The following is a 22,271-nucleotide window of genomic DNA, read 5'->3' on the forward strand; positions in this document are numbered from 1 at the left end:
TGTTTTCTTTGTGACTGTTCTATAAAAAATAGTTTTCAAAGTTAAATTACTGTTCTAACATTTTGAAAGTAAAATACCACAAATCTTTTGGGTTAAATTATGGGGAATCATTTTGTTCTTTACAACAAATTTCTTAATTTTCATTTCTTAGATCCCTATGTCATGGGATACATTATTGGCCACTTTTATAGAATACAAATTTCTTTTAAACTTCATGGTCTAACATAACAGCCTTTAAATAATTACCATGTGGTGTGCTTTCACCATCAGTTGACTTTATGTTGTTTAGGAAACACATGGGAGAGCTGGGAATTAGGAAACAAAAGAGAGAGAGAAAGAAAAAAACAAGAAGGACCTGAATTTCGGTCATTCATTCATTTATTTTTGAGAAGGGGTGGAAAAGCCCACAGATTCGTATCTCAGTAGGGTGAAGTTGTGTTACTGTTTATCTGTACCTTTTTCCCCCTGTGGCAAGAGACGTGAAGAATAGACACTCACTCCCAAAGACACCAAGTTCCAAAGCACTGACTCATGAGCCCACAATGAAATCCTAGGATGCAGCCATTTCCTACCTTTGTTTGGAAATGAACTGATTGGACCAGGCGGATGTAAGCCCTCAGCTGCAGAGCTTTACAGAAGGAAATGCTTTTGGTCTCTCTTAGGTACTGGATGCTGTTGAGCCACTTCTTTGTATTTGATGGGATCAACCAGCGTGAAAATGTTTCCTAGCATGTAAAAAATTCAGACCGGGGCCATTCTGTGTGTTTGTGCTTATATAGTCTCCACCTGATGGCAGAGAGAAGCATCCCCTCCTTTTCATGCAGTGCATTTAAATTACGAGTTTATGTATCAAACTCATCACCCTCGTTCTTTCTCTCTAGCTTAGTCTCATTTGTGTTTGCAGTCTCCCCATCTCATGGTGACTTCCCAGGGCCGTAAGCCCTGGCCCCTGCCTCCTTCTCCTGCCCAGGTCACACTCCACCTGCTCTCTTAGCATCCGCAGCGCTGGCCTTCTTGCCACTCCTCCAGCACTTTGCTCTCCCTGTTCTTGCTGCTGGGAAGCCTTTCTCCCCAGATCATTGCAGGGCTTGTCCCCTCACCTCATTCAGAGGTATGCTCAGAGAGGCCTTCTCCCATCACTGCATCCATTGCTCCCTTGTCCAAGCCTCTTTTCCCTTACTCTGCTTGACGATTCGCCCTATAGCTCCCTGGCATATTTTATATTCACCTGTTTCCTGGTTTACTGCTTCTCACCCCCACCAGCTGTTAGCCTCATGTGGGTTGGAACTTCGACCATTTAGCACTCTTTTGCCTGGGCCCAGAACATAATAGAACCTAGGTATAGCACCTAGCTCATTGCAGAACCTGGCAGATTCACAATAATGCCTGTTGAATAAACAATGTAGACCTGACAGAGATGGCGCTTACCTCTTCTACTGGGCCATCTGACAAGTTATATAGCTTCTGGATGCCTTGGCTTTCCCATTTGATGAGTGGGGACAACATTTTGCATACCTCAGAGGCACCGTGGGAAGTTGAATGATGGTAAGTGAGCTTTAATCATGAGGAATAAAAGATCAAACATGAATTTTCTTTTATGAAACGGAGCTCTGAAATAATGAATAGGGTCTGTGCCCGATGGGCAGGGATATATCTTAGATACTCAGGATTTTCCATGTATGTGCTGTTCCTGGACACTTTTTCAGTGATATTGCTTGTAATGAGCCTCTGAGGATAGACGAGGAGAGAGCTAAGGATAAGCTTAAGGATAAACTTAAATTTGAAGGATAATTTGGAGGCCGTAGTAAAGCAAGCGTATGAGATAAATGAAAAGTTGGCTCTAAAGAGAGCATTTGAAATTCTAGCTTATTGTCATATTTACCACCTTCAATTCTCAGACCTGATAGTTTTCAGTCAATAGCCTTCCTGGGATTTTCTGAAGTGTGATTTTACCTTGAATGTATCAGAGCTGGAAATAATTGTTTATGTTTATGCAGTTCATAATTTTGCAGTTTAGTTTGTGTGGGTTAGTGGCCCTACTGTTCAACTGGATGGCAAATCTGTGCTAGGAGGATACCATATGTACAAGTATTTTCTTAAATAATGTTGGCGTTTGCCACTGGTGTTAGGGGAAGAAGGGAAAAAAATGAGAGTAATTCTGGAAGCCCTCCAGTAAGGGGTTAGGAAAGAACTTAGGGACAAATGCTCCTACTTGGAACACAACACCAAATAGTGGTTTTTTGTGGTTTTTTTTTTTTTTTTTAAGAGAAGCCAAAATTAAACACAGTAGAGTTTACTGTTTGCTAATCAGCATGTGTTTACTTTCTCTTCCAAAACTGAAGTTGCCAACCAATACATTTCCTACCCAGTGCTTGAATCTGTCCAAATAAACATGGGAAGTAGTAAAACAATGACACCACATGAAAAATATATCCTCATTCATTAAATAGAATCCAAAAAATTCTCTGGAATTTAATTCTAGCAATGAAGTGAGAATTGTTTGGTCTACTAAGAGAGGATAGTGACTTCCTGCCTCGGTTACTCCAGCCGAGAAGAATGTGTTTTTAAGTTTCCATACAGCTCTACATGCATTGGCCTAAACCTGGAGAAACATAAATGGACTATTTCATGTAAACCCCTCACCCACGTTCCCAGAGGATGAGGGCATTTTGGGTATAACATGGTTTTATGATAATTATGAACATAAGCAGCTTGTAGAATTCAAATAATCAATTTTAATTGCTGTCTCCATCACTAACGATTACTGACGAGGAAGTTCTCAAGATGAAATTATGGAGTCTTCCTCTGGAGGCTGCAAACATAAGGAAAAAGAGAAGTTGTAAAGAGATGGTTTTATTTTGTGGTCAGTCAATTTTGGAAAATAAATTCAAAAGCAGTAGCTACAATCAACAGTACAGAGAACCTTACATTCATAAGGATACCAGTTTACTTTAGCTGTTAGTGAGCAGTTATATGTAGAATTGTTATCTATAATGTATATGTATATCTTTGTGAAGAAGCTTTGTTATAAGGATGCAAGATGGAGGTAGAATGATTACTACGATATTATTTTTATGGTTTAAATTTGCGTTTAAAAAATACCCAGTGTCTACTTTCGGGAAATTAGTCATTTACTCTTTAATGTGAGTTTAAATAAATGCCTTGAGCTTTCAGTAGTAATTACATTAAAAACTCTATGAGTATTGTAGAATTAAGTAGTTCAAGTTCAAGCCTTGGGGAGAAGTGGTGCAGTCTAGTAGGGACAGGCATTCTTTCTGACAGAACCCTTCCTGCAGAGGTGACTGCTTCTTTCTCCTTGGACAAATAAAGCCAGCCCCTTGATCTTTACTATCAGGCAGGTCCCAGTGATGCTTCCGGTGAGCAGCAAAACAAAAGGTAGTCGGTTCTTTGAAGGTGATTTAGCACCTAATTGTTATCCAACGTTATATTTAAAGTCATTCTAGCTACTGCAGTACAACAGTGCTTTTTTTTTTAATAATAAGAAATTAATTATCTGAACAAGTTTACTTCTTGGATTTAGTTTGGTAAATGGCATATAACCAAGTAATAGTTTTGAGTAAAACTGACATCACAGCACATGAAAACCCAGAGGGGTCTTTTAGGATGAGATAGCATATGTCAAAGTCATCAACTAAAAGCTATATAAATATTGGTTGTTGCCCTTGTTATCTAATCTAATCATTTACAGATAAGGAACCTGAGGCCTTTGGCACTAAAGGAATCACCTAGGCTAGGTAAGGAGCAGTCCAGAAGAACTGAGTTCCTAAATACAGAACGCATTCTACTCTATCTATCAGGCTGCCTCCCAAGTTTTAAATGGTATCCCATGAACACCAGATCTTTTTTTTTTTTTTTTAACTTTTCCGAGCTTGAATTTAAAGGAATAAAATGTAGAGACTTAGTGATTATTTCCTAAAAATCTAGTGTCAACAGCTGCTTTCAACGTTCAACACATACCTTAGTATATATCAGTCAAGCTGTATAAGAAAGTTATTTGTTCTGTGTAACTTTTCATCTGACAATCATATATATTGATATGCACATAGATTTACATACTTTATACTTCCTGGTGTTAGAGAATGAATATATTGTACATGGGAGCATTCTGTGTATCTTTTAAATTGAAGAAGAAAGTGGAAAGATTTTAGAATAGTCACAGAGTTCATTCAGCCAGCCACTCAGTAGTAGTATGGATAGTGGAAATGCAAAAATGAAAAAGACTGACACAGTTCTTGGTTTTATGGAAATTAGTACCTCAAGTAACTGTAGGGTATGGATATAGGGAGACAGTCAATCAAGTTTGATGAAAGTATAGGGAAAGTTATGGTGTTGAAATATAGAATCTTATGGGGACAAAAAAAAGACAGATGCATACACCAGATCAGTGAAGGTGGCCAGAATGAAAGTTAACCAGGGGTGCTTGCTTCGGCAGCACATATACTAAAAAAATTGGAACAATACAGAGAGGATTAGCATGGCCCCTGTGCAAGGATGACATGCAAATTCGTACAGCATTCCACATTTTTATATGACCCAGCAATCCCACTACTGCGCATATACCCTGAGAAAACCATAATGCAAAAAGAGTCATGTACCACAATGTTCATTGCAGCTCTATTTACAATAGCCGGGACATGGAAGCAACCTGAGTGTCCATCGACAGATGAATGGATAAAGAAGATGTGGCACATATATACAATGGAATATTACTCAGCCATAAAAAGAAACGAAATTGAGTTATTTGTAGTGAGGAGGATGGGCCTAGAGTCTGTCATACAGAGTGCAGTAAGTCAGAAAGAGAAAAACAAATACCGTATGCTAACACATATATATGGAATTTAAAAAATGGTTCTGAAGAACCTAGGGGCAGGACAGGAATAAAGACACAGACATAGAGAATGGACTTGAGAACCCGGGGAGGGGGAAGGGTAAGCTGGGATGAAGTGAGAGAGTGGCATGGACATATATACACTACCAAACGTAAAACAGATAGCTAGTGGGAAGCAGCTGCATAGCACAGGGAGATCAGCTCGGTGCTTTGTGTCCACCTAGAGGGGTGGGATAGGGAAGGTGGGAGGTAGACGCGAGAGGGAGGAGATATGGGGATATATGTATATGTATAGCTGAATCATTCTGTTATAAAGCAGAAACTAACACACCATTGTAAAGCAATTATACTCCAATAAAGATGTTTAAAAAAGAAAAAAAAAAACAAAAGTTAACCAGGGGAAGGGCAGTGGTATTCCTGGAAGAGTAAACAGCATGTATGAAGACTCAGAGAGAGCTCAGGATTGGAAAGAAGGTCAGTAAAGGTAAAGCTTCAATAAGCAAATCTGCAAAAGCATTGTTTTAGGAATTCCTCAAAAGAATCAGTCTGCCAGTCTTCCTTATAAGTTTCCATTGGAGGCTCTTACACTATATGTGAAGTTGTTTTTTCTGACACAGTATTTGTTCTTTATTTTCAATCATCTAACATTCTCTGTAATGTCCTATTTGAGTAAAATTATCATTATCATCTATAGACATATATTTCTTAAGCTCCTACCAGTTGTGAAGGTCTGCATACTAAGACTGCCACATCTGAACCCTGATTATAGTAAAGGATTTAAAGTTGAAAATATTAGGTTGTTCTTGGTCTGTTCAAAGAGACCAAGTGTACATCCTTGAAGCTACTTTTTTCCCTACAGTTCTTTGATCCGGTGATTTCACCTCATTATTCCTATTCTAATTCCCTTGGTTCAGTTTCTTAAAAATGTATTTTGAAATATTTAAGACATAACAAAAATATAAATGTTTCAACAAACTCATGCATGCATCACCCAGTTTAAGAAATAAAATTTTGTTTAAATTTGTTTGAATAAGATTTAAAATAATTAAATAAGAACTTTAAATGAATGTATGAATAAAGAAACAAAAATTTAAAAATAGATTAATAATATCCCTGCGTGCCTCTTCTCCCCAGTCTCTTCTCTCTTACATGTTGCAGTTAATGGGTTCTTGTTCCCAGTACTTTTATTGCATGTACTTTTCTGGCACGTGCATTTTGTAATGTTTCTGATGCTGAGAACTCGAATCTCTCTGCCCTCCAATCTAGAGGGTAATCCTCTGACATTTTACTGCAGGATAATTTCTCCTAGGTTTGACAGTGAGTCCGTGAGTCAAAAGACTCCAGGCTCCAATGCTGTGTTTCCAAGGGTTACAGAAGTTCTCTAAGCATCTTTCCTTGATGTATAACATAATTAAAAAGCATTGCCCTTGACTTTTGTTTTGGTCATTATAATCAATAGATGCTTTATATATGTAAGAAGATGTATACGTTTCAGAACAGTTTTCCTTTGGAGTATTGGAATGAGTGCCAATGATGACGAAAGTGTCCTCTGCTCATTATTTTGGATCAAAATTGATGGACTCTGATTAAACTGAAATATTTCAGCTCACAGTACTACTTAATTCTGCCTTGTATATAGGCTCACTTTGCAATATATGCAGTTTGCAAACATATTAAAGAATAACAGCAAAAGAGCTGAATGCTGAACCTCAGACTTTACCAAACCTCTTTATGGTAAATTGTTAAATGTTTTACATGAAAATTTTGGGGATCATTTTCTGAGAAATTCCTCCACATCTAGAAATTTCAGTTTCCAGTCACCCATGAAGGAATAGAAATGATTTACTTATTATTTGCGTTTGGAAAGAGTATTTTAAAGCTATATTTGTGTGGACATCACAATTTCAACTGACTGTCTTTAGGGTTAAACCACATGTGTATAAAGGATCTTTTTTTTTGCGTTACGCGGGCCTCTCACTGTTGTGGCCTCTCCCGTTGCGGAGCACAGGCTCTGGACGCGCAGGCTCAGCGGCCATGGCTCACGGGCCCAGCCGCTCCGCGGCACGTGGGATCCTCCCGGACCAGGGCACGAACCCATGTCCCCTGCATCAGCAGGCGGACTCTCAACCACTGCGCCACCAGGGAAGCCCAGAAAGGATCTTTTGAAGAGCAGTATTAATACAGTTAGTGTAGGAAATGCCACAACTTCAGCTTCCTGTTCTTTGCCTTGGCTTTCTTAAAAAGTGAAGACTTTCTGCTTTATCCTGTCAAGAGCTAATGCAGCATGTGTTAGCAGAAGGAAGGAACCAGAGGCAGGCCTGCCCTCTTGACCTGTCCTGCTGGGCGTGTCAGTTTGCTAGATGAGACCTGGCAGCCCTGGGCTCTGTGTCCGGGGACCCTGCAAGTAGGAGGGGGCATTCCTGACTTCTGTGATCATAGCTCCCTGTAGGTGCAGAAGACACCACAGCGGCCAATGAATCCATCTAAATATTTAAAGTAGGACGAATAGTTCAACTCATCTTAGGAACTTGTCAAAATTTAGGATTCTATGAATCATTTACGAGATATAGGAGTATAAGGAGTCTGTTCCTTAAATTTCTAATTTGAAATTTTCTAAGGTGACGTCCATCTTAGAAAAGAATATAATACTAAGACTTGATCCCTAGCCCTTTAAGACATTAAATGGACCTCCAGGCTTCCTTCCTTTCACCTGCTAACCTTTGTCTTCCAGTCTTCCTTTTCTCAATTCCCATTATGTGGAGTAAATGTGGTGGCTTTTATTTCTTCCTTGCCTTTCCCTGAGCGGGTGAGTGGTGCCAACAGCTGAGTGTCTTCTTCAGAGAGCATCTAGGACCACTGTGCATTTTGTGTTTGGTGGTGGGCAGGCCAGGCATGCACAGAGTTAAGTCCACGGCAGCTCTGTGTTAACTGAGCATTTCTCAGTGTAGCCGGGTCATAATCCCTAAGCAGATGCTTTAGGGGTCTTGTTGTTGTCCAGAAATGGCTCTTGTATGAGAAAAATGCAGCGATGCAGAAATGGCACATACACTGTTGACTCACCCACCATGGCTTAAGGTTTTTCCTTTATAACATCCATGAACCCATTTCATCTCTACCTAGCCAGAGAGTGTTGGCACCTTCCCTCTCTCTACACCTTTAGCTCGTTAAAGATAAAAAGTTAAACAACAACAATAAACTAGAATCACATCATAATGTTCCCTACTGATAAGAGGTTCTGGTTTTCCTTGTGTTCTTTTCAGTTTGTCGTTGTTGGCCCAGACCTTGCCCCTTTCTCAGGTCTTTCAGCCGCATCGTGGCCTTTCAAAACTTTTAAGTCCTGTAATACTATATTTTGTGAAGAAGGGAAAAAAATGAGATTTTTTTCCTCCTTGCTTTTGTTAACCCATTCTTGTTTTAGACTCCAACAAAAAGGGTTTTTGTTAACTGGAGCTTAAAATCGGCCAGCTTGCAAAGTATTCTCCCTTTTTATGCAGGGAGGATTAGCTTGGCATGTTATGCAGTTCCCTTGTATGAGCCATTCACGTGTCCTGTCAGAAGGTGTATAATTACTCACTTCACCATCAGCAATCATTCTTAAGTTAAAACCTGTTTTAAACCTCTCATTAATATAAATCATACCGGGAAGGTAGAAAATACACCTTCAAAAAGAACGAAGTGTTAGGGAGCTAATCTGTTCTTTTCATAATAGACCCAGAGTAAATAATTTTTACTTAGCGCTTTTCTCTCTTTGCAATCAAAATAGTTTGTGATAAAAGATCGGGTACCAGGGATTGCATAAATGTGCAGTGTTTTATTCAGACAGGATTGGGCTTCCTGCTTGGTGCCAGCCTCGTTTTCTCTCTGTCACCCTTGAACAGTGAAGTGTATAATCCTCCATTCTTTTAAAGTCAGCCCCCTGACAGAATTTCCTCTCTCTCCCTCTCTCCTTCTCCCTCTCTCTCTCTCTCTCTCTCTCTCTCACAGACATACACACACACACACAGATTCAGGAGTAAAATGTTTTCATTTTTCAGGTTTTTCTTTCAATGAACTATCCCAGCATGCTTGGCTAGCTAGCAAACAGTCTGAACATATAAACAATGCCTCAAAGTATGATTTCTTCATGGAAGAGCCTTAGGCAAAGGACTCAAATATCCATGGTCTATTTATTCATTAGCAACGTGTTCTAGTACAGGTATGGTAGCTCTAAAGGCATAGCTCGAGTTACTCATCTTCCTAACATACGGAGGCTGCTTCTATTCTTCCTCCATGCCTCCCACACCAGAATCTCCCTGCCAGTGCATCAGACCTCTTGTGGTTCATTCAGTCCAAGTTGGGGCCTCAAGGTGAGAGAGTTAGGCAGTCTCTGAAAAAATGTTTCAAATTCTTATACATCCTGAAAGGCCCAGCCAGATCTGGCCTTTGCCCACCTCTCCAAATTCATTTCTTACTTTTCTCCCTAGCGCTTCTGACTCATCATCTTGACAGTCTCCTTTTTCTTCTTTAAATTTGCCAAAGAGCCCTACTCTTTTCTACCTAAGGGACTTCACTTTTACTAATCCCATGTATCCCAGTTAATTTTTACTCATTTGTCAGGTCTAAATTTAAGCCAATGTCCTTTCTTTTTTCCACATTTTTTCAATTCAGTGCCAATGATGTACCAGAAGTTATTCTAGGTCCTTGAGATTCAGGGTTGCTTTGAACAGATGACATTCTCTGCTCTCATGGGGCTTATATCCTAGGAAAGGCCTTCAACATAGAAGTCTTCTTGGACATTCCAATCCACGTGGGCCCCCTTGAAGTTGTGTTTCCATAAAACTCTATGAGTCTTCATTGCATTTTCTTCACTCTGAAGGAATAAAGGAATGGCTGTCTCCCTGTCCCCAAACATCTTCCAATTATACTCTTCCTGAATTCTTTTATATCACTCTTACACTGTTTGAAACATTACACTAATTAGAAATTCATTGAGATTGACAGACTTTTTCTTAAAAAGTAAATGTCAATTACCAAAAGCAATTGTTTTAAATTCATATCATCTGCTTTTCTTTTAGCACCTGGTGGACACTAGTGGCTGCAGGAATGAGGACAAGGTTGGGTTGAGAGGTGATGCTTTTAGGGCCTGGAACAGTGGGAAGTCCAAGGTGGCTGGCATGGGGCACAGGACCTGGGAGGATGGGTGTCAGGGAGATGGGAGTGCCCACAGGGAGAGAAGAGGGTTTGAAAGTTAAGGTTGGCTTTCTTTAGGAATTTAAATAGAGAAAGCTACTGCCCCGTTTTCTTTTTTTGTCCCTTGGGAAAGAAGGAAAGGAACTAAAATTAGTTAATCTTTTATGTGCCAAGGACTTTACCTATCTTATTTCTTTTTTAAAAAAATAAGGCATTATTTTATCTCGTTAATATTTAAAGATCAGGTCTCTTTAATTCCAGAATTAGAACATGTACAACTGACACTGTGTAGCCTCTGGGTACTCAATTAATGTCCGTTGAATGAATGAATTCACTGTATAAAGATTTGTTCTCCACTTTGGCATGAGTCTTCAAGCCAGCTTCCCTAGACTCAGATTTCATGTTGGTACTATTGGTATCATAGCTGAAGTGCATTCAGGGTTGAATTGGGCTTTGTGGGCTAGTATGAAAACCTAGTCACCTTGTATGATATTGTTTTGATAGGAGATTTCAATGTGAGGTCCAGACCACTGACTCGCCTATGAGCTTTTGGAGCTCTACTCCTTAGTAAGTTGGGGGTTACCCATATGTGAATACAGAAGTGATATGAAATTAAATCTTACGTATTCTGTTTTCTTGTGATACTTAGGATACTTCTAATTGAGTTTAAGTGGTTCTCTCGCTTTCTTTTTTTTTTCATAAATCTCCCCAAAGCCTTTTTATAAATAGGTAGTATACCTAATAATGTTAGTAATAAAAGTTATCACCTAAAAAAATTTAAAAGAAGTCAAAGGAAAAAAATAATTTCTAAGATCTCCCAAATATAAGATCTTTTGACATGTCCTTGTTTCATACTGAGTCACCAGGAACATGACATTAAGCTGAGTTTGATTTGGGTTCAAGTGAGAGAGAAACCACGTTAGTGATGAACTCTAATAAGATTACAATACAGTCACAGAGAGAGACCCCAGATAGACTGAGAGAGGCAAACCATGAGGTCCTTTCTTATGTAATGGTAAAGCCTGGCCAGAAAGGAAGCTTTTTCCCTGGAATATTTGCGAAATTGCATGCACCAATTTACAAGCAGTTTGAATTTATATGTAATTGACATATTTCAAAAACATTAAATGTTGGGATTGACATATATACACTAGTATGTATAAAATAGATAACTGATAAGAACCTGCTGTATCAAAAAATAAATAAATAAAATTCCGGAAAAAAAAGACATTAAGTGAAGAGCGAAATGTTTGCTATTTTGACCACTAAATTTGAGTGTGTAGTGGGAGTAGGTAGGCTTTAGTGCATGGGCTCAAGTAGAAGATTATTTGGTTGAGATGTGGGAAGCACTAGTAAGAAAAATAAGGTTCAGGGCTTCCCTGGTGGTGCAGTGGTTGAGAGTCCGCCTGCTGATGCAGGGGATACGGGTTCGTGCCCCGGTCCGGGAGGATCCCACATGCCGCAGAGCGGCTGGGCCCGTGAGCCATGGCCGGAGCCTGTGCTCCGCAACGGGAGAGGCCACAACAGTGAGAGGCCCGCGTACTGAAAAAAAAAAAAAAAAAAAAAAAAAAAGAAAGAAAAATAAGGTTCATATCGAGTCCAGTGCCTTTGATGTGTATGTTTCTATTCCTACATAATAACTTTTAAAGTCAGCTTCAACACAGTATATTTACAGTTTCTTCAACTGTTCCTATAACAATTTTAAAAAGATACATAGAAATGCAGAGTTGGATGAGAAATCTGATTAAAGGAAGAGGAAATGAATGATTCAAAATGAGTTAAAAATGAAATTTTGTCTTTATTTTTATTTTTTTTGAAATTTTGTCTTTAAAAGGTATTATGTTAAAGTACACTTGGAAAGAGAAATTATGTAAAATTAAATTCATAGATATAGATTCTTCCAAAGTATCAAGAGACACGGTAGTTCAGTGGATGGAGCACAGGCTCTGGAAACCTGGGAGGCTCTTCTCTGCTTCTCACCAGCAGTATTAACTCTAGCAAATTACTTAACCTCTTGAGGCCTCTCTTGTTCCTCACCTGTAAGATAGGGCTGATAATAATAGTATCCACCTTGACAGTTTGTATTGAGAATTAAAGCCAACTTTTGTGAAGCTTCTTATAAATGCCTATTTATCAATGACATCTCACACGGTGACTGTTCTCATCAACAATTATATAGCAGTAGAGGAAATAGATATTAAAAAAATTATTACAAATAAGTCACAACGTATTGTTATCATCTTCCTGTTTTCATGACAGGATTCCAATTACTTAGGTTTGGGAAAATATCCAATTCATGAAAATCCAAAGCAGCTCTGCTTTTGTTCTATAGTACCTGTTATAATACATTTCAAGTTTAAAGAGGGACATTTCAGAACAATGTTCATTGATCTAAAAAATTCATCAATTTTTTGTTCATTCAATAAACAGTTTCTGAGTACCTAGTAATATTTTATGTCTCATATTAACCTTTAGGAATAAAAAGCAAAGGCTCTTTCCACAGTCATCCACAGGGACATCACAGTCTAAGAATAAAGTTTTACCGAGGAACCGGTAATCCACTAGACAGTGGTAAGTGGCAGAAAGCTTTGAACTGATAAATAAGGTTTTAAAATTGTAGTATTTTGGGGGCATCCTTAGGAAGGATTCTACACACACACAGAGACACAAACACACCTTGAGTTTATAAGTTAGAAAGCCATTTGAAATGTAAACAAAAAAGTCATTTAAAATTTTTAGTCCATGGCAAAGACAGAATTATCTGATAACTCTAATTGTTCATTTCTAAGGTGTCCTTGGCTGTATTAATCTAATGTTTATTTTTAAAATGTGATTAGCAATTATCTGGAATACTTTTAAAAATATATGCTTCAGTTAATAAAGGTCATGTTAAATTGTTTTTGGTTTTTGTTGTTTTGAGACTCATAGTCTTATATATTCATTGCTGTTCTTGAGGGTGTTTTCACTGAATAGATTTTCATGAAAAATATTCTTTAAATATTGCTTGTTGGCTTACTGGATGAGAGATGATTCATCTCTCAATGAATTAATATTTTCAGTTTTGTTACAAAGCCAAATTGTCATCATTAAATGATTTTAGAAAACAATAACATGTTCTTTAAAATGTAGAGTACATACCTTCTCAATTAATTATTTTGTCAATGTTTATTGAACAATGAGAGCCAATTTAAGATTACAATAATTGAATCTTCTGAACTAGTGTTAAAAAATCTACCTGATCAATGTTCTAAGTCGTTATTTTAATCAATTTTGTTGAAAAGAGATACATTCAAAAGGAAATAACACATATTTCACCACAATGACCAGATATTATGTACAACCAATGTAAAAGAAAAATTCATTAGAAACAATTATATTGGCCTGGACCTTTAAATATTTTGTTCTGTGTTTCCAAATACTTTTTGATTCTTTTTGTAGAGAATGACAGCAACTTTGGGAGTGAATCCTGAGCGTTTGGTAGAACTAGATCTGCTTCTAAGCTTAATGCCTGCTTATTAAGCTGGAAAACATTATTATTTTTTTATATTAGACTTTAATATCATAAACAGTGATGACCTTTTCATGTTGTTTTCATAAAACAAAATTTGCTTTTAAACCCAAAGCCATAAAACCACAAAAACCCCAGACACAATCCATCACTTTGTTCTATCCCGAGTTCAGTTTATTGCTTTCAAGTACATTATATAAAGTGCCTTGTACTTGAGGAACAATATAGTGTAAGGATGAATCCAGTACCAAATAATCACTGGCTTCTTAAGGACAGCATTTATATTTATTTATTTTCTTAGGATTTAAATCCTTGGATATCCAAATCAAATGCATTCAGGTAAACAAAGCTACAGGTCATATTTAAAAAATGCTTTCAGAGGAAAATTTATACAATTCAAAAACTACTTAATGTCCTTGAAGGGAAGAAACTATATACCTACATTAGTGGTAAAGAAAATATGAAACTGGAAAATATATAATACTGGAAAAGACCAAGACAGGGCAGAAGATTAAACTGAGATCATATAAAGCTTGATTTTTGTTCAGGACACTTTCAATTTCAATTATTCTCTTTGGTTCTTAGCTGTTTATTTTTAGTGGTGAGATCATAGTTTTCCATGATTAGGAAAATAGGGTCTCCATACAGAACTATGATGTGCAGTCCAGAAAATAACTGTGGTATCAGTGGAACAGAGGTCTCAGCAAATGCTGGTGTAGTTTCACCCCAACCCCAGTGTTGAGAAATAATTAACATACATCACTGTATAAGTTTAAGGTATACAGCATGATGGTTTGATGTATATTGTGAAATGATTACCACAACAGCTTTAGCTAACATCTATTTTCTCATATAAGGAAAAATTTTTCCTTGTGTTAAGAACTCCTAGGATTTACTCTCAACGACTTCCCTATATATCATACAGCTGTGTTAGCTATAGTTATCATGTTGTACATTACATCACTAGTACTTATCTATCTTGTAACTGGAAGTTTGTACCTTTTGACCACCAGCCTCCAGTTCCTTCTCTGCCCACCTTCTGCCTCTGGTAATCACAAGTTTGATTTCTTTTTCTGTGAGTTTGTTTATTTGTTTAGATCCCACATGTAAGTCAGATCATACAACATTTGTCCTTCTCTGACATATTTCACTTAGCATAATCCCTTCAAGGTCTATCCATGCTGTCACAAATGGTAGGATTTCTTCTTTTTTATGACTGAATTATAGATAGATAGATAGATAGATGGATCTCACAACTTTTTAATCCATTCACCTGTTGATGAACACTTAGATTGTTTCTGTGTCTTCGCTATTGTAATTAATGTTGCTATGAATGTGAGTGCAGATATCTTCAGAGTTAGTGTTTTTGTTATCTTTGGATATATTCCCTTTTCTCCACATCCATGCCAGCATTTGTTATCTCTTGTCTTTTTTTTTTTTTTTTTTTTTTTTTTGCGGTATGCGGGCCTCTCACTGCTGTGGCCTCTCCCGTTGCGGAGCACAGGCTCCGGACGCGCAGGCCTAGCGGCCATGGCTCACGGGCTTAGTTGCTCCGCGGCATGTGGGATCTTCCCGGACCAGGGCACGAACCCGTGACCCCTGCATCGGCAGGCGGATTCTCAACCACTGCGCCACCAGGGAAGCCCTATCTCTTGTCTTTTTGATGATGGCCATTCTAACAGGCAGGAGGTGATATTTCATTGTGGTTTTAATTTGCATTTTCCTAATGACTAGTGATGTTGAGTATCTTTTTATGTACCTGTTGGCCTTTCATACATCTTCTTTGAAGAAATGTCTGTTCAGTTTCTTTACCATTTTTAATTATATATATTTTTTGCTACTGAATTGTATGAGATCGTTATATGTTTTGGATATTAACCCCTTATCAAACATATGGTTTTCACTTTGTTGATGGTTTCTTTTGCTGTACAGCTTTTTAGTTTGATGTAGTCCCACTTGTTTATTTTTGATTTTGTTGCTTGTGCTTTAGATGTCATATCCAAAAAATCATTATCAAGGCCCGTATCAAGGAGCTTTGTTTCTATATTTTCTTCTAGGAGTTTCATGGTTTCAGGCCTTACATTTAAGTCTTTAATTCAATTTGAGTTAATTTTGGAGAGTAGTATAAAATATGGGACCAGTTTCATTTTTTTGCATGTTTAGAGCTAATTATCTCAGCACTACTTATATTTTAAAAAATATTTTATTGGTGTATAATTGATTTACAATGTTGTATTAGTTTCTGCTGTACAGAGAAGTGATTCTGTTATACATATGTGTACATCCTTTTCCATTATAGTTTATCACAGGATATTGTGATATCCTGTTTGGGTTTTACAAACTTTTTGGCCAACCCAATAATTCCCTGTGCTATACAGTAGGACCTTGTTGTTTATTCATTCTATGTATAATCGTTTGCCTCTGCTAATCCCAATCTCCCAATCAATCCCTCCCCACCACCCCTCAGTACCACTTATTGAAGGGACTGTCTTTTTTCTATTGTGTATGCTTGGCTTTCTTGTCAAATATTAGTTAACCATATATGCTTGGGGTTATTTCTAGGTTCTCGATTCTGTTCCTTTGGTCTGTTTGTCTCTTTTTACACCAGTACCTTCCTGTTTTGATGACTACAGTTGTACAGTATAGCTTGAAATCAAGAAATGTGATGCTTCCTGCTTTGTTCTTCTTTCTCAGGATTCTTTTGCTATTTAGGGTCTTTTGTGGTTCCTTATAAATTTTAGGAGTGTTTCTGCTACTTCTGTAAAAAATGCATTTGGAAGCTTGATAGGGATTGCATTAATCCTCTAGATCAGCGGTCCCCAACCTTTTTGGTGTCAGGGACTGGTTTCGTGGAAGACAATTTTTCCATGGGAGGGGGGAGGGGATGGTTCAGGAGATAATGCGAGTGATGGGGAGCGGCAGATGAAGTTTCGCTCACTCACCTGCTACTCAGCTCCTGCTGTGTGGCCTGGTTCTTAACAGGCCACAGACTGGTACCGGTCCATGGCCCGGGGGTTGGGGATCCCACTCTAGATGATTTTGGTAGTATTGACACTTTAACCATATTAGTTCTTCCTGGCCATGAACACAAGATACCTTTCCATTTATTTGTATCTCCTTTGATTCCTTTCATCAATGTCTTATAGATTTCAGAGTAGAGATCTTTCAACTCCTTAGTTAAATTTATTCCTAAGTATTTTATTGTTTTTGATGCCATTGTAAATGGGATTGATTTCTTTAGTTTTTTTTTTTCAGAAAATTCATTATTAGTGTATAGAAATGCTACTGATTTTGCATGTTGATTTTGTATCCTGCATCTTTACTGAATTCATTGGTTGGATCTAAGGGTTTTTTTGTTATTGTTGACTTTTTAGGGTTTTTTATATATAAAATCATGTCATCTGCAAATAGAGACAATTTTACCTCTTTCTTTCCAGTTTTGATACCTTGTTTTTTCTTGCCTGATTACTCTAGCTAGGACTTCTAGTATTATGTTGAATAGGTGTGGTGAGAGTGGGCATCCTTGTCTTGTTCCAGATCTTGGAGGAAAAACTTTAACCTTTCACCAATGAGTATGATATTAGCTGTGGGCTTGTCATATATGGCCTTTATTATGTTGAGATATGTTCCTGCTATGCCTGATTTGTTCAGAACTTTTATCATAAATGGATGTTGAATTTTGTCAAATACTTTTTCTGCATTTATTGAGATGAGCATATAATTCTTTCATTTTATTAATTTGATGTATCATATTGATTTATTTACATATGTTGAACCATCCTTTCATCTCAAGGATAAATCTTACTTGAACATGGTGAATGATGCTTTTAATGTGCTGCTGAATTTGGTTTGCTAGTTTATTTAGAATTTTTGCATCTATATTCTTCAGGGATATTGGCCTATAGTTTTATTTCCTAGTAGCATCCTTTTCTTGTTTTAGTATTGGGATAATGCTGGCCTCATAAAAGGAGTTTGAGAGTGTTCCCTCCTCTTCAGTTTTTTAGAAGAGTTTGAGAAGGACTGTTGTTCATTCTTCTTTAAGTATTTGGTAAAAGTCACCAGTGAAGCCATCTGGTCCTGGACTTTTCTTCATTGGGAAATTTTTTGATTGCTGATTCAATCTCCTTGGACTATTCAGATTTTCTGTTTTTTCCTTGATTCAGTCATGGTAAGCTGTGTGTTTCTAATAATTATTCATTTCTTCTAGGTTGTCCAGTTTGTTGGCATATAGCTATTCAATGTGGCATAGCTTTTGTAGCTTAGGACTTAGGCTACAAAAAGACAGTCCTAGCTTAGGACTATTTTACAGTTTATGCTTGTTCAATATGGCCTTCTTTTTTTTTTTTGGCGGTACGCGGGCCTCTCACTGTTGTGGCCTCTCCCGTTGCACAGGCTCCGCATGCGCAGGCTCAGTGGCCATGGCTCACGGGCCCAGCCACTCCGCGGCATGTGGGATCTTCCTGGACTGGGGCATGAACCTGTGTCCCCTGCATCGGCAGGCAGACCCTCAACCACTGCGCCACCAGGGAAACCCGAATATGGCCTTCTGAGTAGGCCAGAAAGATCTTAAAAGTTGTTTATTGCTCAGGGAAATACAATAAGGGATGAGAATGGATTTAAGAAGGGACTCTTATTTTATTATGAGCTTATGTCTTTGAGTATTGTTTAGATTGTTTATGGGTTAGGTAGAAGCCCATTTGCTTGAAGGACAAAATCCCAGAAGATACACAGAATGCCCATCAGTGGTTTCTTGGCCGACTGGAGTGTAGTTGAGGCCCTCAGAGGATACAGGGTGGCTGGGAAGGAAGCCATGGCCAGAGCCTGTGAGACCAGGTGGCTTCCTACTGCTTCACTTCTCTATCAATCACAGGCACTGCCATTTCCTTATCAGATGTAGGTGTGGAGGAACTGAGCTAGAACTAATAGGAAGGTTTTTTTTTGCTTTTGCGTTTCATTGAATTTAGATTGGCTCTAACCTGTTCCTTTAACACAGCTTCCTCCTTTTTTTTCCTTTTTATTTTTAACCATTGAGGTCAAATGTAATTTTTCAAAATTTTACTTCTTGATTTCTCTCTCCCGTGGAATTGCACAACAGAGAATGAACTTGAAGTATAAAGGAAGCCAGTGTAATTATTAAATAATGAATGGTTACATTTTCATAGATAAATGTCATAAAATAAAAAATTCTGGAATACTAATTTTTAACAATGTTCACATCTAAATGTATTTCTTCTGGGAACTGTGGGTGGGAATTGTGCATGCTAAAATTGATGCAAATAGGTTGCAATTCAGAAAAACAATGCAACATAGAAGTTTGAACTGGAATCTAATGTAGTCACTTATCAGTAAGTGGAGGGCTTGGTTAAAGTAGATCAGCTCTGAGATCTGCTCTGCTGCCCACAGTATACAGAGTGCAGCCTGGCTTCTGTCAGGATAGACTAAGATTTTTGTCTTCAAGTTCCTGCTCTATGATCTGGGCATAATGCCTAACCTCTCTGAGCCCCTGGTTAGCTGTGTAACTCAGAAGACAGAGCTGCAGGTCACATTCCAAGGGAGCAGCAGAAAGAAGGAACGGATTATTGCTGAGTCCAAAGACTAGGAAAAGTTCTAGGACAGAAATGGCATTTGATCTGGTCTGCATGGAATGCAGGTTCCTAAACGCAGTGGATAAAGAGAAGGACAGACTGGGCTTCCCTGGTGGCGCAGTGGTTGAGGGTCCGCCTGTCGGAGCAGGGGACACAGGTTCGTGCCCCAGTCTGGGAAGGTCCCACATGCCGCGGAGCGGCGGGGTCCGTGAGCCATGGCCTCTGAGCCTGCGCGTCCGGAGCCCGTGCTCCGCAACGGGAGAGGCCACAACAGTGAGAGGCCCGCTTAACGGAAAAAAAAAAAAAAAAAAAGGACAGACTTGTCTAGGGGAGTAGCATGGGCAAAGGCACAGTGGTCCAGCTCCCTGGGGCTTGAAATACATGACTTACTGTCAGGGGAGCTGAACCTGGAGTTTAGGAAATGGCCTTTGAGGACCCCAAATGCCATATGAAGTGACTTTATTCAGTAGGTGTATATGTTTTTTGTGCTGTGTAACAGATTACCACCAAATTAAAGCAACACCCATTTATTAATATGCAGTTTTGTTGGTCAGAAGTCCAGAGCAGTGTGTACAGTTTCTGTGCTATTATAAGACTGAAATCAAGGAGGCTGCTGGGGTGCGTTCTCATCTGGAGCCTCCAGGGAAAAGTCTGCTTTCAGTCTCATTCTTGTTGGCAGAATTTAACTTCTTGTGGATGGAGGATTGAGGTCCGCATTTCTTTGCTGGCTCTCAGGGGGCTGTCCCCTATCCTTACCATGTAGCTCTCTCAATTTTCAAGCCAGAAATGGCACATTAATTCCTTCTCCTTCTTTGAATCTCTCTGACTTACCTTCTGAGATGAGTCAGAGAAAATGCTCTGCTTTTAAAGAGCTCAAGTGATTAGATCAGGTTCACCTGGATTACTTCCCTAATTTAAGGTCAACTGTGTCACGTAACATAATCTAATCGTGGGATTAAAATCCATCATATTCACAGTCCCAGGGACTATGCAGAGCATGTAGACCAGGGGGCAGGAAATTTAAGGGACCATCTTAGAATTCTGCCTTCCACAGAATTGCAGGTATCTGAGCAAGAGAGTTATGTGTTCCAAGCAGTATTCTAGAAAGTTAACAATAGTGGATGTAGAAAGTGTTTTGGAAAAAATGAGAGACTGGAAGCAATTGACACAGGAGGAAGTCTTTGCAATATCAAAAGGGCTTTAGTACTGCTTATGTCCTGTTTAGTACAGTTTAGTTTGAGAAGGGCTTCAGGGCATTGGAAATAGGGATCCAAGGATCAAAAGGACTTGACAACTTGCTACCTTCAGCTAGGAGCCAAGATAGTATTCCTTTGTGTTTTTGGAGAGAAAGATAATGGGTGGTATGAAGGAGATGGTCTCTCTATGCCTCCCCCTCTGAATCAGGCTAGCCTTGGTCTGTTTTATGTACTGGCACTTCACTTTTAAATTAAATTCATGATTTCCTCTTTATTATTTAATCCAGAAGCCAGTTTGAGGACTGCTGGACCTTTCTAACACCTTCATTTTATAAATGAGAAAACAGGGGCTCAGAGAGGAGAAATGGCATCCCTGCTAGAGTTTCTTAGCTTTGCCAAGTATGTAGTTTAGTTTGAGAAGAAACAACCCATTGGTAAAGAATGAGTAGAGGGGTAGAGGGCATAAGAAAGGGCAGCTCATGAGATTATCTCATGGATTCAAGGGAGACTGAGATTCGCTTGGTTTGGGATTCATTAGGAAAACTTCAGTCGTGTAAACGGGTCTTAGCCTGGCTGTTGAAGGAACTAATGGAGAGAAAAATCAGAATTGCCTCCATAAAGGTCTGCAGACAAAGCCAACTCTGTGCAAAGTTCGGGGATAAAAGATGCTCCGGAGGCAGTGTGGTACAGTGACATGAGCTTTGAGCTCTTAGGTATTTGAGCTGTGTGATGTTGGGGAAACTATTTGTCTCCTTGAGTGTCAGTTTTTCCTACTGTAAAATGGGGCTAGTAATTTTGCACATATAAATACATACTAACAGTTCTGTGGGTCAAAACCAGTTGAATATCTGAAACCTTATATGTTTCAGCCTAATCTATTAATACCTGATAGGGTTGCTGTGAGGCCTGGCTGTGATAATGCATGTTTAGCACAGTACCCAGCATATAATCAGTACTAAATGTATAACACCTGTTTGTAATATTATTCAAAGAAAAGGAGACTTCAGACTTTGGAATTTAGGCAGAGAGGTTAACCTTTCAAGCCAAGAGGAGCCTCTCACTTGGAGATACAGGACAGTAGCCAGGCTGCGAGGGAGAGGATTCTGGATATCAAGTGAAATGTGAGAATACCAACCAGAGGGTCAGTTCAGTAGGTCAGAAGGACTTCTGATGTGTCAATATTTGGCTTGACCTGGGCATACAGAGTTTAGTAATTCACTGTGAATTGTAGTTCTAGAAAAGCTCATGGACTTGGGAGGAAGCTCGATGGGCTGTAGATAGGATAAAACCTAGTTCAGAGCCGGAAACCCTCCTTGGGAGGGGCAGAGAGGGCCAGGAAGGAAGACAGGGATGGGATGTGTGTTCATGGGCCGGGGTGGGGGCGAGGGAGGAAGAGCTAGGGCTAGATCTCATTGGATGAAGAACAGAAGCTCTGGGTGGTGGAAACTCATCTGGACAGGGCTGAGTTTTAGTGATGAGACGGGCCAGAAGTGAGGAATTTACACTTTGTTGAAGGAGATTTTCTAGAAGGGAAATGAGGGTTCCTTAGGGAAGAGTAAAGAGCTGGGAGAGTGGCCGGAGAAAGGGGAGGAAGCATGGGGAGGGGTGAAATTTGTGAGTGTTATGGACGTGGGGGTGATGGGTACGAAGAGATGTGAGAGCTGTCGGCTGCGATCCACTGGCCAGGACACTGGGTCCAGCATCCAGAGTGACAGCAGGAGGAAACCAGGGTTCCCGGGCAGGGCTCCTGATTTCTCCAGAACTCTAGGTCTGGTAGGAAGGAAGATCCCTTGTGCAAAATAATCCACCTCTTAACACCCCCCCACCCCCTTACGATATTTGAGAACACTAAGTCTTTCCCCTACTCCAATTCACAAAACAGAATCAAAGCATCTCTGAGCCTGTGAATCACAAGGGCTTTACGACAGCTTCAGAGAGGTGCCTTTACCTGTTTATGATGCCTG

The 22,271-nt window shown here is 39.1% G+C and overlaps 1 protein-coding gene and 1 non-coding gene across 14 annotated transcripts in view; both read left to right on the forward strand.

The window, feature by feature from the left end:
* Positions 1-22,271, forward strand: part of NFIB (nuclear factor I B) — a 232,978-nt gene that overhangs the window by 73,252 nt on the left and 137,455 nt on the right. The gene's annotated exons all lie outside the window — the stretch shown is intronic.
* LOC131762111 (U6 spliceosomal RNA) lies at positions 4,438-4,547 on the forward strand. The gene has a single exon (XR_009337188.1). It is a non-coding gene; the product is annotated as a U6 spliceosomal RNA (small nuclear RNA).

This window comes from Kogia breviceps, chromosome 8, assembly GCF_026419965.1.
Source record: "Kogia breviceps isolate mKogBre1 chromosome 8, mKogBre1 haplotype 1, whole genome shotgun sequence".
NCBI lineage: Eukaryota > Metazoa > Chordata > Mammalia > Artiodactyla > Physeteridae > Kogia > Kogia breviceps.